The sequence below is a fragment of the Chrysemys picta genome, chromosome 6, assembly GCF_011386835.1.
Source record: "Chrysemys picta bellii isolate R12L10 chromosome 6, ASM1138683v2, whole genome shotgun sequence".
Taxonomy (NCBI): Eukaryota; Metazoa; Chordata; order Testudines; family Emydidae; genus Chrysemys; species Chrysemys picta.
The window spans coordinates 60,396,079-60,412,729 of record NC_088796.1 but is presented as its reverse complement, the minus strand read 5'-3'; the positions used below and the strand labels follow the sequence as shown (position 1 = coordinate 60,412,729).

Here is a 16,651-nt window from a genome sequence, read left to right as displayed (position 1 = left end):
TGAAAAGAAGTTTCTTTAAGAGTGGGGCGGGGGGTAAGTTCTATCAGGGCTTTTTTCCCCTTTTAATTATACTGTTCAGCCCTGTGACAATCAAAGATGTCACTTGAAAAGGAAGAACCATTGAGATTAGCTACGTAGCTTATTGAAAAACTCAAAATTGTGTTTCTTTAGCTGTTTGATGGCATGACTTGTGTTGTCAGTCTGTCCTGCTTCAAATTATGTTGCAGTCACAATTGTGTGCCTGAATGTGGTTTGTTTCTCTTTGTAAACTTCCATGTTGATTTCTTGTATTAATTCCCCTCTCCCCAGCATTCCCCTTATGGTAAATTCACAAATAAAATACCAACACAATATTCAAAACAATCCCCAAATGACTGTGCTTTGCTGACCCCTAAGCCCCTGTACCTTCCCTGTGAACACTTGGGCTGCTTCTCCTGAAATCCAAAGGAGATACAATCTCCACCTATGTAGGGTGACCAGATGTCCCGATTTTTAAAGGGACGGTCCCGATTTTTGGGTCTTTTTCTTATATAGGCTTCTATTATCCCCCATCCCGTCCCAGTTTTTCACATTTGCTGTCTGTCACCCTACACCTATGGGACCTTGACCCTGGCCCTTAGGGACAGATTACCATCTGATCATTTGAATTAATGGGAAGATTTACACAGAACCTCTAAAAGCTCCTCCCCGTCCTCTGTATTTTCTCCTGTCTCCTCCAAACTTGGGATTTTCCCCTCTATACGCACTCCCTACTTACGGTCCTTTATTTCCTCTGTGTTTGAAAACACAGAACACAGCTTTTCTCATCTTTTTCCTGGGTTTCACAGTTTACCAAGAGTTTTTCAGCTGCTTGCTGTAGTTAACTACTTCTGGAGAGTCTTCTTGTACATCTGAGGTTTGGATTTCTAGCCCAAGTGACGAGAGGGTATTGTTTCCTTATTTAAAGTCTCTAACTGCATAATACTGACTTTTGGAAGCTGAATGAATCTGGAATCCCCATCTATAGGAGATATCTGCCCTCTGGAGTGCTCCTGTAATTTCCTCCAGCTCTCATATCTTTTTTAAAGTTAGGGCTGAGAGTTCTGTGGAAAAATTAGCTTGTGGCCTTTGAGTCTGAGCTCTGAGTGCTCTCTGGCTTTTTCCACAATTAAATTTTTCTGCCTATAATCATGAAATTTCACAGTTAGGTCTCTGGGTTTATCATTATGAGGCTGTGAAGAGGAACATTCAACAGCAGTGCTGTCTAATGGTCCAGTCAGGGTGTCAGGTTGTCTTCTTCCCGGGCATTCCCCTTTCTCATTATAGTTCCACCATATAGTGGTCTGTCCTTTTAGCAACTCAACCCTCCAGCCAGGTTGCACATTCAAGTCCACCCTCTTTCAGGGTCCAATAATGTGGAATTGTTTAGAGGTCAGCAAGAGTTTCAGGGCTTCCCCCTGGGGTCAGGCTTTTGGGGTCTTGACCCCCTGCACCTTCAGGATCTTCCCCAAATACATTCCCCCACAGAGGCCTGGTCTACACTACGACTTTAATTCGGTTTTATCAGCGTTAATTCAAATTTACCCTGCAACCGTCCACACAACGACGCCATTTATTTCGAAATAAAGGGCCCTTTAAATCGATTTCTGTACTCCACCCCAACGAGCGGAGTAGCGCCAAAATCGATTTTAACATTTCGAATTAGGGATAGTGTGGCCGCAATTCGATGGTATTGGCCTCCGGGAGCTATCCCACAGTGCATCATTGTGACCGCTCTGGACAGCAATCTAAACTCGGATGCACTGGCCAGGTAGACAGGAAAAGCACCGCGAACATTTGAATTTCATTTCCTGTTTGCCCAGCGTGGAGAGCACAGGTGACCACAGATAGCTCATCAGCACAGGTAACCATGCAGGCCGATAATCGAAAGAGCACCAGCATGGACCGTGAGGGAGGTACTGGATCTGATCGCTATATGGGGAGAGGATTCAGTGCTAGCAGAACTTCGTTCTAAAAGACGAAATGCCAAAACTTTTGAAAAAATCTCCAAGGGCATGATGGAGAGAGGCCACAATAGGGACTCAGATCAGTGCCGCGTGAAAGTCAAGGAGCTCAGACAAGCCTATCAAAAAACAAAGGAGGCAAACGGTCGCTCTGGGTCAGAGCCGCGGACATGCCGCTTCTACGCCGAGCTGCATGCAATTCTAGGGGGGGCCGCCACCACTACCCCACCTGTGATCGTGGATTCCGGGTAGGGGATAGTCTCATCAGCTACACCTGAGGATTCTGCCGATGGGGGAGAGGAGGAGGAGGAGGAGGATGAGCTTGCAGAGAGCACACAGCACTCAGTTCTCCCCAACAGCCAGGATCTTTTTCTCAGCCTGACTGAAGTACCCTCCCAAGCCAGTATCCAAGACCCTGACCCCATGGAAGGGACCTCAGGTGAGTTTAGCTTTTAAAATATAAAACTTGTTTTAAAAGCAAACTGTTTTTAATGATTACTTTTCCCTGAGGACTTGGGATGCATTCGCGGTCAGTTCAGCTACTGGAAAAGTCTGTTAACGTGTCTGGGGATGGAGCGGAAATCCTCCAGGGACCTCTCCATGAAGCTCTCCTGGAGGTACTCCAAAAGCCTTGCCACAAGGTTTCTGGGCAGTGCATCCTTATTCCGTCCTCCATGGTAGGACACTTGACCACACCATGCTTGCAGCAAGTAATCTGGTATCATTGCCTGACAAAGCCTGGCAGCGTATGGTCCCGGTGTTTGCTGGCATTCAAGCAACATCTGTTCTTTATCTTGTTGTGTAATCCTCAGGAGAATATCACTCATGGTAACCTGGTTGAAATACGGGAACTTAATTAAGGGGACAGAGGTGGCCGTTCCTACTGGGCTGTTTGCCTGTGGCTGAAAATAAATCCTTCCCTGCAGTTAGCCAAGCGCAGATGGGAAATTGGCCCTGAGCTTTTCGCGTTTGGCTAGCAGGGATCTTCCCTGATACCAGCCACGCGGTGGGGGGAGGGGTACCGTGATCATCCCAGAGAATTCATGGCGGGAGGGGGGGGATGGGGTGGTTAGTTTGTTTTCTGCTGCTGCTGAATGTTAACAGAAAAACCACAGCACTCTACGGGCTTTGCTTGGTATGTGGGAAAGGAGGGCGCAGAAGCCGTAAGACAATGGCTTACCATGGCCGCATGCAAGCCGAATTCTGTTGCCCGGACCTGTGATCTCTAGCAGCAAAGCCACAGGCACTCAGTATTAAGAGGCAAAATGCGACCTTGCACAGAAATCACATGTGCTATGTAATGTGAATAGTGTTGGTCACCGTGAAAGAGTATAAGCATTGTTCTGCAAAATGTATCTTTTTAAACAATTCTCTTTTTTCCCCTCCCTACAGCAGCTGCAAATTCCTCAAGCCTCCCTCCTCCATCCCAAAGGCTATCACAGATAAAGCGTCGTAAGAAGAAGACGCGAGACGAGATGTTTGCAGAAATAATGGAATCCAGCCGCAGTGACAGAGCTCATCTGAATGAGTGGAAGGAAACGGTTTCAAAGTATAGGAAAGAAGCCAGTGAACGTGAGGACAGGAGGGACCAACGTGAGGACAGGAGAGACGCTCGAGATGAGAGGTGGCGGCAGGAAGATCAGAGGAGGCAGGATGCAACGCTGGGGCTGCTGCGTGAGCAAACAGACATGCTCTGGCGTCTGGTGGAGCTTCAGGAACGGCTGCAGGAAAACAGACTGCCACTACAGCCCCTGTACCCCCCTCCCCATGTTCCATATCCTCCTCACCCAGACGTGTAAGAACGTGGGGGGGGGGCTCCGTACACCTTCCCATTCCACCCCGGTGGACAGCCCAAGCAAAAGGCTGTCATTTTTTTAACCTTTTTTTAGTGGCCTTTTCCTTCCCACCGATCCTCCTCCCAAATCCCACCCGGGTTCCCTCCCTCTTTTTCTAATCTATTAATAAAGAATAAATGATTTTTAAATGATAGTGACTTTATTTGGTTTGAAAGCAAGCTGGGGGAAGGGGGAGGGTGGGTTCCTTACAGAAAATGAGTCAATAAAGGGGGCAGGTTTTCATGAAGGAGAAACATACAGATATTTCACGCTGTAGCCTGGCCAGTCATGAAACTGGTTTTCAAAGCTTCTCTGATGCACAGCGCTTCCTGGTGTGCTCTTCTAATCGCCCTGGTGTCTGGCTGCGCGTAATCAGCAGCCAGGCGATTTGCCTCAGCCTCCCACCCCGCCATAAAGGTCTCCCCCTTACTTTCACAGAGATTGTGGAGCACGCAGCAAGCAGAAATAACAATGGGGAGATTTCTTTGGCTGAGGTCAGAGCGAGTCAATAATGAACGCCAGCGACCTTTTAAACGGCCAAATGCACATTCTACCACCATTCTGCACTTGCTCAGCCTGTAGTTGAACAGCTCCTGACTCCTGTCCAGGCTGCCTGTGTATGGCTTCATGAGCCATGGCATTAAGGGGTAGGCTGGGTCCCCAAGAATAACTATTGGCATTTCAACATCCCCAACGGTTATTTTCTGGTCCGGAAAGTAAGTCCCTTGCTGCAGCCCTTTAAACAGAGTAGTGTTCCTGAAGACGCGAGCGTCATGAACCCTTCCCGCCCAGCCCGCGTTGATGTTGGTGAAACGTCCCTTGTGATCCACAAGTGCTTGCAGCACTATTGAAAAGTACCCCTTGCGGTTTATGTACTCAGTGGCTTGGTGCTCCGGTGCCAAGATAGGGATATGGGTTCCATCTATCGCCCCACCACAGTTAGGGAATCCCATTGCAGCAAAGCCATCCACTATGGCCTGCACATTTCCCAGAGTCACTAACTTTCATAGCAGCACCTGAGTGATTGCTTTGGCTACTTGCATCACAGCAGCCCCCACCGTAGATTTGCCCACTCCAAATTGATTCCCGACTGACCGGTAGCTGTCTGGCATTGCAAGCTTCCACAGGGCTATCGCCACGCGCTTCTCAACTGTGAGGGCTGCTCTCATCTTGGTATTCTGGCGTTTCAGGGCAGGGGACAGCAAGTCACAAAGTTCCATGAAAGTGCCCTTACGCATGCGAAAGTTCCGCAGCCACTGGGAATCATCCCAGACCCGCAATACTATGCGGTCCCACTAGTCTGTGCTTGTTTCCCTTGCCCAGAATCGGCGTTCCATGGATAGAACCTGCCCCATTAACAACCTGATCTCCAAAGCACCGGGGCCCGTGGTTTCACAGAATTCTGTGTCCATGTCCATGTCCATGTCCTCATCATGCTTGTCGCTGCGCTGCCGCCGCCGCTGCCTCCTCGCCTCATTTTTCTGGTCCTGGCTCAGCATAAACTCCACGAGAACGCGCGAGGTGTTTACAATGTTCATGACTGCTGTCTTGAGCTGAGCGGGCTCCATGCTTGCCGTGGTATGGAGTCTGCAGTGTTCACCCAGGAAAAAAGGCGTGAAATGGTTGTCTGCCGTCCGTTGCTTTCATGCAGGGAGGGAGGGAGGGAGGAGGTGAGGCTGTACCCAGAACCACCTGCGACGATGTTTTTTGTCCCATCAGGCACTGGGATCTCAACCCAGAATTCCAATGGGCGCGGGAGACTGCAGGAACTATGGGATAGCTACCCAGAGTGCAACGCTGCAGAAATCGACGCTAGCCCCGGTACTTGGACGCGCACCGCCGAATTAATGTGCTTAGTGTGGCCGCATACATTTCGACTTTATACAATCTGTTTCCCAAATTCGAATTATATAAATTCGGATTAATCCCGTAGTGTAGACATACCCTGAGGGATAGACTTCTGTCATTGTCCCCTCTTTAGGGGCTGGTAGTGAGCCCAGGCTTGCAGTCTGTACCAGGCTCCAATCCAGGGCCCAATGGCAGGCAGCTAAAACCAGCACCTGGAGTGCTATGTAGCTGCCTCCTTGGATCGCTTCCTACCAGTGCCCCCTTCTCCCACAGGGTAAAGTAACTAACTGAACATGAAATTAATGTTTTCTGATCTTCAGAAGTCACCAGTCCCTCCTTTGTAGCTTAGCCAGGTCAGTTTCTTCAAGCCTCAGGCAGCAAAAATTCTTGTGGTGCTCCTTCCCAGGCATTTAGAGGTCAGGAGAGATCCCTGTCTGCCTGCCACTGAGCTACTCTGCTTTCCTTATTAAGCTCTCCCTCCAATTTGTGCAGGCTTTGCAAGCGCAGTGAGGGGAGGGCTGTCTGGGTCAGGAGCAGCTCCTTACCCCTTCTTCTCTAGTGTGGGGTTTGTATACACCATCACAGAGGCCCAAGCAGGGGAAATAGCATCCTATGTGCTCTCTTCAAGAGAGCTCAGGTATAACCACTCCACAACTAAAGTTTTTACATACCAGGTTGGGTTTCCTCATTCAGCATTTTCAGGCAGCCCCTTAATTCTGATATTGTTCTTTCTCAATCTGTTTTCTATATCATCCAATTTAAGACGCATCTCTCTCTTTCTGAACCATCACTGTAATGCAGCTCTGTTTCCCTCTTACTTGTGTCTCATGGGCCAGTGTCTAGCACAACAATTCTCTCTTCCAAATCAGCAACTTCCTTCTTTACTGAGAGAAGTTTGGTCATAAGATCATTTTTCATGGCCTTAAACTCAAAGATCATCTCCAGAATGTCTGCTTTGGTAGCCATTTGATTTCCTTGGATCCAACATTTCTGCCTGATTTGGCTGCCCTGTGTTCACTTGGAATCTGAATGGTCTCTCCACTTGGCAAGTCAGAAACACACTTCTTAGTGAGGTATCTTTTTAAATTTTCAGATATTCTTGGCAAATCCATCGTCTGCAACTCTGTGCTCTGTTTTTTGGGGAGTTGGTAGGTTTTGGGAGTTGATGGAGGTGCATTGCTACGCAATCCTCTCCAACCTCAGGTTTGAGGCACCCATTTTGGCCCACTGGTGGGCTCCTTTACACAGCTATATTTAGCATTGTAGCGTGAGCCCAGGTCTGTAGATCTAGGGTCTAATACTCGCTGCCTTAGGTGGTAGATTTTTTTTGCCATGTAGACAGGAGCAGATTTACCATGAAACAAATCATGCGGTGGCACAGGGCCCCCAACAATAGGGGGTCCCCCAAAATGCAGGACAAATATCTGACAACCTGCCCCCGAGTCCCGGCTGGCAGTGCAGCAGGGCTTAGGCAGGCAGGCAGGCTGCCTGCATGCCGTGGCCAGTGGCCCCACTCCGCTCCCAAAAGCGACTGGCTGCTGGCACATCTCTGCGTGCCCCTGGCAGCCCACGGAGACCTGCTGCCCCCCCCCCCCCAAGGGGCACACAGAGACGTGCCAGCAGCAGGGATAAGGCGGCTTTCTGTCCGCTCTGCCTCTCTCCCTCCAAGCTACTTCGCTGCCGGAAGCAGCCGGCATGTCCCTGCGGCCCCTGGTGGGGGAGGTATCTCTGCATGCTGCCCCTGTCCTGAGCACCGACTCCGCAGTTCTCATTGGCCAGGAACTGTGGCCAATGGGAGCTGTGGGGGCGGTGCCTGTGGGCAGTGACATGCAGAGACACCCTTCCTCCCCCCGCCTAGGAGCCACTGCCAAAGGGGGGTGTGCCCGTCGCTTTGGGAGCCGTGCTGCCATAGGTAAGTGCTGCCCTCCTGCCCCCCTCCTGCTCACCAACCCCCTGCCCCAATCAAGGTATCTCACTTTATTTTCATTTACTTCCCATTACTTATGATATAGGAGGAGGATGAAGGAAAAAAAGAATTAAAAACGGGAGGCGGAAGATAAGAGAGAATGTTCTTTTTCTTGGCTGGGTGCCGGCGGGGTGGGGGTGGGGCGAAAATGAAGCTGCACACAGGGCCCCACTAACTCTAAATCCATGTCTGCATGTAGACATACTCCCTGTGCCTTTGTCTGACCTTCTGTAAAGAAAAAATAATGCTATTTGCACACGTTACAAGGGTGTTCCAAGAAATGTACACCTCCCAGTGCAAAACCCACATAACTGAACAGGGAATTTGATGATAGAGGAGTGTTAGAGTCCACTTCTGGAACCGTGGGTAGGTGCAGGTCTCTGCAGCAAACACTCTATGCTAGCTCCTTAGTGTCCCTTGTGTGGGGACTTGGGACCACTGAATTCATGTAAATGAAGATCACAGGGGCCCTGGCCTGGCCTATGCCCAACAATCACCTCCATGTTAGCTCATTTGGAGTCAGTTCAACACACACACTCCCTTTCCCCAGTGTACAAGAGGTGCAGAGGCTGCCTATACCACCACCTCCTTGCACACTCCTTCTGTGGGCTTGTCTTCACTAGAATTAGGAGGTGTGCTTTCTGACTTGCTTCCTAAACATGATGTGCTATTATTGTCAAAATATTTCACATAATTTATTGTTCCAATAATATGATAAGTTGATAATGGGCATGCAGCATGTACAACAAAATGTTTGTCTGACTGCCTTTTTAAGTTTTCCCTCTACAGGTGATGTGCATATTTGGGTACACATGTGGGGTACACATTTGGGGTAAATTCACCACAGGTATAAGAGGGTGCAACTCCACAGAAATCTCTCAAACTGGATTTGAACGTAAACTTTTCTTGCTGTCACCTCTCCGTGTAATGTATTCCTAATCCCTCTTCACTCAAACTATATTTTTGCCTCCTAAAAACCCACTGGTTCTGTAATGTCCATCAGAAATAAATATATTATAACTCAAGTTACCCTTATTCCTGGATTCTGCATGGGCTTGTCTTTCAGACAGTTAGTGCTTTGGGGAAGGGACTTTTTGTTTTTTTGGCCAGTGCCAAGCACTTTGTCAGCAATAAACAAATAAGGCTAGATAATAAGTGGATGTAAATGTGTCATTTCACTGAAGTCAATGAAATTAAACCAATTTATACCAGCTGACAATCTGGTCCATAATAAGTAAAAATTCTCCTAGGTAACTTGAGCCATCTACAATGGGAGTTTTACCCGTGTAGATGTAGGCAGGATGGGACTCAATGAATTCACTGTAAATGGTAGTGATTTCTTATGATTCTGAATTAATTTTTAATACTGGCCCTTTAAAGTAGTCTGAAGTCAGTTATAAGACTGTCAAGCCATTTGATAGACCATTCCTAAGTACTTCGAGTATCCCTGGTTATTTGGGGAATGTTATAAAAGCATACAATTATGCATGTTTCTGCTGAAAACACATTACCATAATGTCTCCTAATGCAAGGGGAAGCCTGTTACCTTTCATTTACCTCAAAAGCAATTGACCTCAAAGCTACTTACATTTAAAAAATCAGAGGCAGGTGTGGAGCATAGCTTAGGCTCTTGATAGGCTTTATGATAGGTTATCCATAAGGGTGAGAGTTTATTGCTAGAACTGAGTAAGAGATTAGCAGGTCCCCCAGCAACATCAGGTGGTGTGACTACTCCCTTGATAGCAAATAGCCCTCTAGTAACATTACTATCCTCCCATGATAATATGTCATCATAGCCCCTCAAATAAGGAATCCCACAGGCCAGGAAGGATGAGGAAAGATAAGTACTAATGAAGAAATAGTTGAGATATAAAATTAATCCACTGGAAATGCACCAAATACTTTGTTTCCCAGCTATTTTTTATGACTGGTATCACTTCGAAAAGTGAAGTTAGAAGAGGGCTTCCTTGGAAGTGGGAAGCATGATATGGGGAGGGAGGTTACTTTATGAACAAATGCTGTGTGTAAATCCTGATAAGAGCCTGCAAGCTTAGGATAGTCATCCTTGAATGTCTAGCCCTCCAACTCTCACGTAGATATGAGAGCTTTACCAGTCAAAGGCTAAGTGTTTCTCGTACTGTCAGCTCCTGCAACTGTTCAGTGCATCCCCCAGCCCATTTTGTGTAAACCTGTGTATTGTGCTCCCCATAATAGGTGCATAAAATGGTAACAGACTGACAAGTATACAGCAGTTACATGCTCCCAAACAAAAGCTACATGAAGATGGAATTAAAGTTTAGGGGGAGTTATATAATCTCACAGATATACATGTATGTACCTCTAATATAAATTTGCAGTGTTGTTGTATCTGTGATGGTCCAGGATATTAGAGAGACAAGGTGGGTGAAGTCATTTTTTTTATTGGACCAACAAGCTTTCAAGCTTATACAGAGCTGAAGAAGAGCTCTGTGTAAGCTCAAAAGCCTCTCTTTCACCAACAGAAGTTGGTCCAATAAAAGATCTGACCTCACCCACCTTGCCTCTCTAATGTATGTATGCAGTGTATTTGTAGCAGAGGTATATAGATATATATTTGCATCTGTTTACATTACGCTATATTTGTTTTCTTCAGTGGCTTGTTCCAGTGGTCCGTTCCAAAGGTTCTGTCCTGCCCGTGTATGCACAAATGCATTCTCACACAGCTGCCTGTGGATACCAGGGCAGAAGGCCACCAGCTGCTATTGCACCCACTGCCCAATAAATTCTGTGTGTGGTGTGTCTTACAGAGTCCCACCATCTCTGAGCAGGGGTACTTTAGGAGGCAAGGCACTTATTTGTGTTCAAATTTTTTTTTTCAATTTTGTGGAGTGGGGATTGGTTTATGTTTTATTGCTGAATTAACAGATTCCTTCTGCTATGTTTCCTTCTGAGATCCAGACACGGGAGGGATCCAGGCCCATATCCAGAGAGAGGCCATCCCTCTCGATGACTCTATGAAGCCTAGTCAATCCCACTCCTCATGCAGTGGTTTCTCCAGTGAATTTACAGTGCTTAGTGAGGCCATGAGTGGTCCAAGGAAGAGCTAAGCAGAGAGCTGAGATTTATTTCTGGCTATTGGGAGCTAAAATTGGTTTGAGGGCTATATGTGCAGATATCCACCTCACTAATGTCTTTGTTCTCTCTTCTTTTTTTTTTAGGTCTTAAGAATCCAATCAGGGGCATGGACCAGAGACATCTGCCTCAATGCCAATCCCAGCCCTCATTCAGGTACAGGTTTAATGTTATCCAACTCTTAAGTTACTTCATAGATGTATGTATGAATGGTGTTTACAGAGTTACTTTTCTGTTTCATCTTGGAGGGGGGAAATATGAGGAGTTAAAATATATATTTTCTATTGTTAAATAAAAGTCAGTTATTTTCAAGAAGCTGTTATATACCCTGGTTTTCTTCCCTGAAGATCAGGGGTCAGAGGTACTGGGTATAGAGAACAGCTTAAACCTCTTCCCAGTCAACCTGAGGGTATACAGTATTTACACTACTGAGACCCTACAGATATAGTTATGTCTGTGCTATGCAGGCCATATCAACAGAAGGGGTTATTCTGTCCCTGGAGAAACACCACCTCCCTCCCCCAGTGACATTAGCTACATTGATGGAAGCACTCTTCCGTTGACATAACCTCCAGTGTAGACACATCTATGTTGGCATAGCTGTGCTGGCCAGGAGTGTGAAAAAAACACACCCCTGACTGACTCAGCTATACTGATATAACTTTAAAGGGTAGACCAAGCCTAAACTAAACTAGAAAAGCCACTCTTACACAGAAATAAGAGTGCCAAGGCACAGCAGTTTGCACCAGTTTAAATAAATGGGTTTAAATTAACATCTTAGGTTAAACTTTCTTGTGCAGACAAGATGGGTGCAGCTCCCATCGAAGTCACCTGTGTAATTAAGAGCAGCATTTTGCTTGAAGTTTCTCACAAGCTTACCTGTGCTTGAACTAGTACTGAAAATGCCCAAATCCTACTGTGTGGGTGGAGCAATAGTTCTATGAGCAAACACCCCACTAGTTAATGAAATATTACTTCCTTGCTAAATCAGCTAAGAAAAGAAGCAAAGCCTCATGGCTAATGTAACCAAATACTCACAGACAAGCTAATAGGTCTTGATAACAAAAACTGGTCATATTGAATTTGAAGGGGGTGGGTTTCTGTTTAGTGGAAGGACATTTGAAATATAATCTCATTAGCAGCTTCAGTTGCTAAGTGTTACAAAGCTTGATATTGTCATCAAGAAAGCATTAATGAAAGTGAATACACATTTTTATTGCTTGGACCATATGTTGTACTTCAAAAACCTCTCTTGTCTTCTCTACAGGGCTAGCCTTAGATATATTGGGACCCAATCTTTTAGAAGCAACTTGGCACTTGCAAAGCCAAACTGCAAGTCCAAATGCTGGACTAAGAGGCCTGTCTGCCTTCAGTTGTGTGGGTCTCATAGACTCATAGACTCATAGACTTTAAGGTCAGAAGGGACCATTATGATCATCTGGTCTGACCCCCTGCATGCTGCAGGTCACAAAACCCTTCCCTGGACTCTGCCGTTGAAGTCCCCAATCCTGCGTTTCAGTGACTTCAATTGGCAGAGACCCTCCTGCTAGTGATCCCTGCCCCATGCTGCGGAGGAAGGCGAAAAACCTCCAGAGGCTCAGCCAATCTACCCTGGAGGAAAATTCCTTCCCGACCCCAAATATGGCGATCAGTAAGACCCCGAGCATGTAGGCAAGAGTCTCCAGCCTGACCCCTGTTGGCCATTATACTATTTACGTACCATTGCTTGGTTTTCCTTGGCTACTATGTTTTACCATTAAACCATTCCCTCCATAAACTTATCTAACTTAATCTTAAAACCAGACAGGTCCGTCGCCCCCACCGTTTCCCTCGGAAGGCCGTTCCAATATTTCACCCCTCTGACGGTCAGAAACCTTCGTCTAATTTCAAGCCTGAACTTCCCCACGGCCAGTTTATATCCATTTGTTCTCGTGTCCACATTAGTACTAAGCTGGAATAATTCCTCTCCCTCCCTTGTATTTATCCCTCTGACATATTTAAAGATAGCAATCATATCCCCCCTCAGCCTTCGCTTTGTCAGACTAAACAACCCAAGCTCCTCTAGTCTCCTTTCATACGACAGGTTTTCCATTCCTCTGATCATCCTAGTAGCCCTTCTCTGCACTCGTTCCAGTTTAAGTTCATCTTTTTTAAACATGGGAGACCAGAACTGCACACAGTATTCCAAATGAGGTCTCACCAGCGCCTTATACAACGGAAGCAGGACCTCCTTATCCCTACTAGATATACCTCGCCTAATGCATCCCAAGACCGCATTGGCTTTTTTCACCGCCACATCACATTGTCGACTCATAGTCATCCTGTGGTCTACAAGGACCCCTAGGTCCTTCTCCTCTTCCGTTACTTCTAACCAATGCGTCCCCAGCTTGTAACTAAAATTGTTATTAGTCATCCCCAAGTGCATCACCTTACACTTTTCACTATTAAATTTCATCCTATTTCTGATACTCCAATTCTCAAGCTCATTCAAGTCTCCCTGCAGAATATCCCTATCCTCCTCCGAATTTGCAACGCCTCCCACCTTCGTATCATCCGCAAACTTTATCAGCCCACTCCTGCAATCGGTTCCGAGGTCAGTTATAAATAGATTAAATAAAATGGGTCCCAAAACCGAACCTTGAGGCACTCCACTAGTAACCTCCCTCCAACCTGACAGTTCACCCTTTAATACCACCCGCTGCATTCTCCCCAGTAACCAATTCCTTATCCACCTCTGGATTTTCATATCGATCCCCATGTTTTCCAGTTTAACCAATAATTCCTCATGGGGTACAGTATCAAACGCTTTACTGAAATCCAGGTATATTAGGTCCACTGCATTTCCCTTATCTAATAAGTCCGTTACTTTCTCAAAGAAGGAGATCAGATTCGTTTGGCACGATCTGCCCTTCGTAAAACCATGTTGTAAATTATCGCACTTGCCATTAACCTCAAGGTCCTCAACTAGTTTCTCTTTCAGAATTTTCTCCAGCACCTTGCACACTACAGATGTTAAACTAACAGGCCTGTAGTTACCCGGATCACTTTTTTTCCCTTTCTTGAAAATAGGAACCACGTTAGCTATTCTTCAGTCTAACGGGACCACTCCAGAGTTTACAGATTCATTAAATATTATCGCTAATGGGCCTGCTATTTCCCGTGCCAATTCCTTCAATATTCTCGGATGAAGATCGTCCGGTCCTCCCGACTTAGTCCCATTAAGGTGTTCAAGTTTTGTTTCTACCTCGGATATGGTAATCTCCCATCCTGTATGCCCCTCTGTAATGGTGCTAGTATCCCTAATTCCTTCATTGGCCTCATTAAACACCGATGCAAAATATTCATTGAGATATTGCGCCATGCCTAGATTATCTTTAATCTCCTCTCCGGCTATAGTCTTCAGCGGTCCCACTTCTTCTTTCTTTGCTTTCTTTCTATTTATATGGCTGTAAAACCTTTTACTATTGCTTTTAATTCCCCTCGCTAGGTCCAACTCTACACGGCCTTTGGCCTTTCTCACTCTATCTCTACATTCTCTGACTTCACTAAGGTACGTTTCCTTACTGATCCCTCCCCTCTTCCACTCTTTGTACGCTTTCTGTTTTTTCCTAATCGCCCCTTTGAGTCGGTCGCTCATCCAGCTCGGTCTAAATCTCTTGCTTAATAATCTTTTTCCCTTTTTGGGGATACAGGCCTCTGACAGCTCATGCATCTTTAACTTAAAGTAATCCCAGGCTTCTTCTGCCTTTAGATCCATTAATACGTTTGCCCAATCCACTTCCCTTACCAGTCCCCTTAATTTGTTAAAATTGGCCTTTTTAAAATTATAAACCCTAGTATTTGACTTAATTCTGTTACTCCTCCCATTTAGTTTAAACCGAATTAGCTCATGATCACTGGAGCCCAAGTTGTCCCCTACTACCACTTCCTCAACGAGGTCCTCACTACTTACCAGAATCAAATCTAAAATGGCCTCCCCCCTCGTCGGTTCAGCTACCACTTGATGAAGGAATTGATCAGCAAGCACATCTAGGAACATCTGAGCCCTATTATTGCTACTAGCGTTTGTTCCCCAATCTATATCCGGGAAGTTAAAGTCCCCCATAATTACACAGTTTCTATTAGTATTTACTTCCCTAAATACATTAAATAGTTCCTTATCCATATCCTGGGTCGATCCTGGTGGTCTATAGCACACCCCAAGCACTATCCTCGGAGAGGCTCTAGTAGTCCTTTTACCCAGTGTGAGTATTGCCTAGACGGACTCTGTGTTATCTATTCCATCCACTATTATTTCTTTACAGCTTATTTCACTATTGACATACAATGCCACCCCCCCACCTTTACCTTTCTCCCGGTCTTTCCTAAACAGCGCATACCCCTCCATACCTGTGTTCCAGTCATGACTGTCATTCCACCACGTTTCAGTTATTCCTACGATATCTGGTTTCAATTCTCGGACCGAGAGCTCCAATTCCTCCATTTAATTACCTAGGCTTCTCGCATTGGTGTATAAACACCCTAATGTATGTTGTTTAGCCTGTCTCCCATTAGTAGCACTATATGTTGCGGGCCTCTTTGTGTCCGTCCCCCCTGTCCTTCCTATGTCCAATCTCATCTCCCCGGCTATGTCTCCTCTTATTTCACTCAGCTTTTCAATACTGGAATCTGGCGTGGAGATTAACTGTGCATCTCCCAACCGTCTCCCCAAACTTCCTACTTTAAAGCTCTTTTGATAAGATGAGCCAATCTCCCTCCCAGAAGTCTATTTCCTTCCCTACTCAGGTGAAGCCCATCCCGCGAGAACAGGTGTCTGTCCCCGAAAGCCTCCCAGTGGCCATACATCCCAAAGCCCTCCTTATAGCACCACTCCCTTAGCCAACTATTTATTCTCACAATCCTATCAGCCCTTTGCTGCCCTTCCCTCGGAACAGGCAGAATCCCACTAAAGATAATCTGAGCCTCTATCTCCTTGAGCGTCTTCCCCAGCCTGGCATAATCTCCCTTGATTCTCTCTAACTGTATTCTTTGTTTGCCTAAAAAAATGTGTGTGTTGTATTTTCATGGTTCCTGGGAGTTGCCATACCAAGTGGGGGGTCAGTGCTACTGAGGCCAATTCAATCAAGGTGGAAGTGGCCTATTCTCAACAGTTGACAAGAAGGGGTGAATATCAAGAGAGGGAAAATTATGAGTAGAGTGGCCCCTAAATTGCTCTAATTTAGGACAGGGTCAAGAGGTGGAAACTGAGCATAAAATTGCTACGAACATGTTTAAGATAATGGTCCACTAAGCATAATCTGGGTGAATCAGAAACTCTGGCTCAATAGCTTAAACACAATCCATGCTATGGCACTTGTATGAAACAATATGAGGACTAGAACTAGTAGAATAATGTGTGTGTGGGGGGGGGTAATACATCTGATTTGCTGCTATTTGTGGATTTATACTATTTTTATTATCTGTACACATTTGGATGGGTACTTGGCATCCATGGAAATGATTACAAATCCCAAAAGTTTCATAAATTTATATTGGAAGTGGATTATTTACCTCTAAAGAGTTTCAGTCATCCAATCAGGAGGCAGAAACAATACCATATGACCATTACACACCACAATATTTTTCTTTAAAGTACTTTTACAGCCCCTATCACCACAGTATCTGATCACCTGCCAATCTTTAATGTATTTATCTGCACTCTGCCCCTGACAGGTAGGGACAAGCTATTATCCCCATTTCACAGGTGAGGAACTGAGCTACAGAGGGGCCAAGTGACTTTCCCAAAGTCATGCTGAAAGTCTGTGTCAGAGCAGGAAATTGAATCCTAGTTTCCTGAGTGCTAGACTAGTGCCCTAACTACTTGACCCATCTCCATCTCTAACTCTTAGTAGTGAATAGTCAAGAGGCAC

General features: G+C 45.9%; 1 long non-coding RNA gene across 1 annotated transcript in view; it reads left to right on the top strand.

Moving 5' to 3' along the window:
- Positions 1–16,651, top strand: part of LOC135984305 (uncharacterized) — a 76,538-nt gene that overhangs the window by 5,707 nt on the left and 54,180 nt on the right. The window contains exon 2 of the long non-coding RNA XR_010602255.1: positions 10,829–10,898. This is a non-coding gene — a long non-coding RNA (uncharacterized LOC135984305). The remainder of the gene's footprint in view (positions 1–10,828; positions 10,899–16,651) is intronic.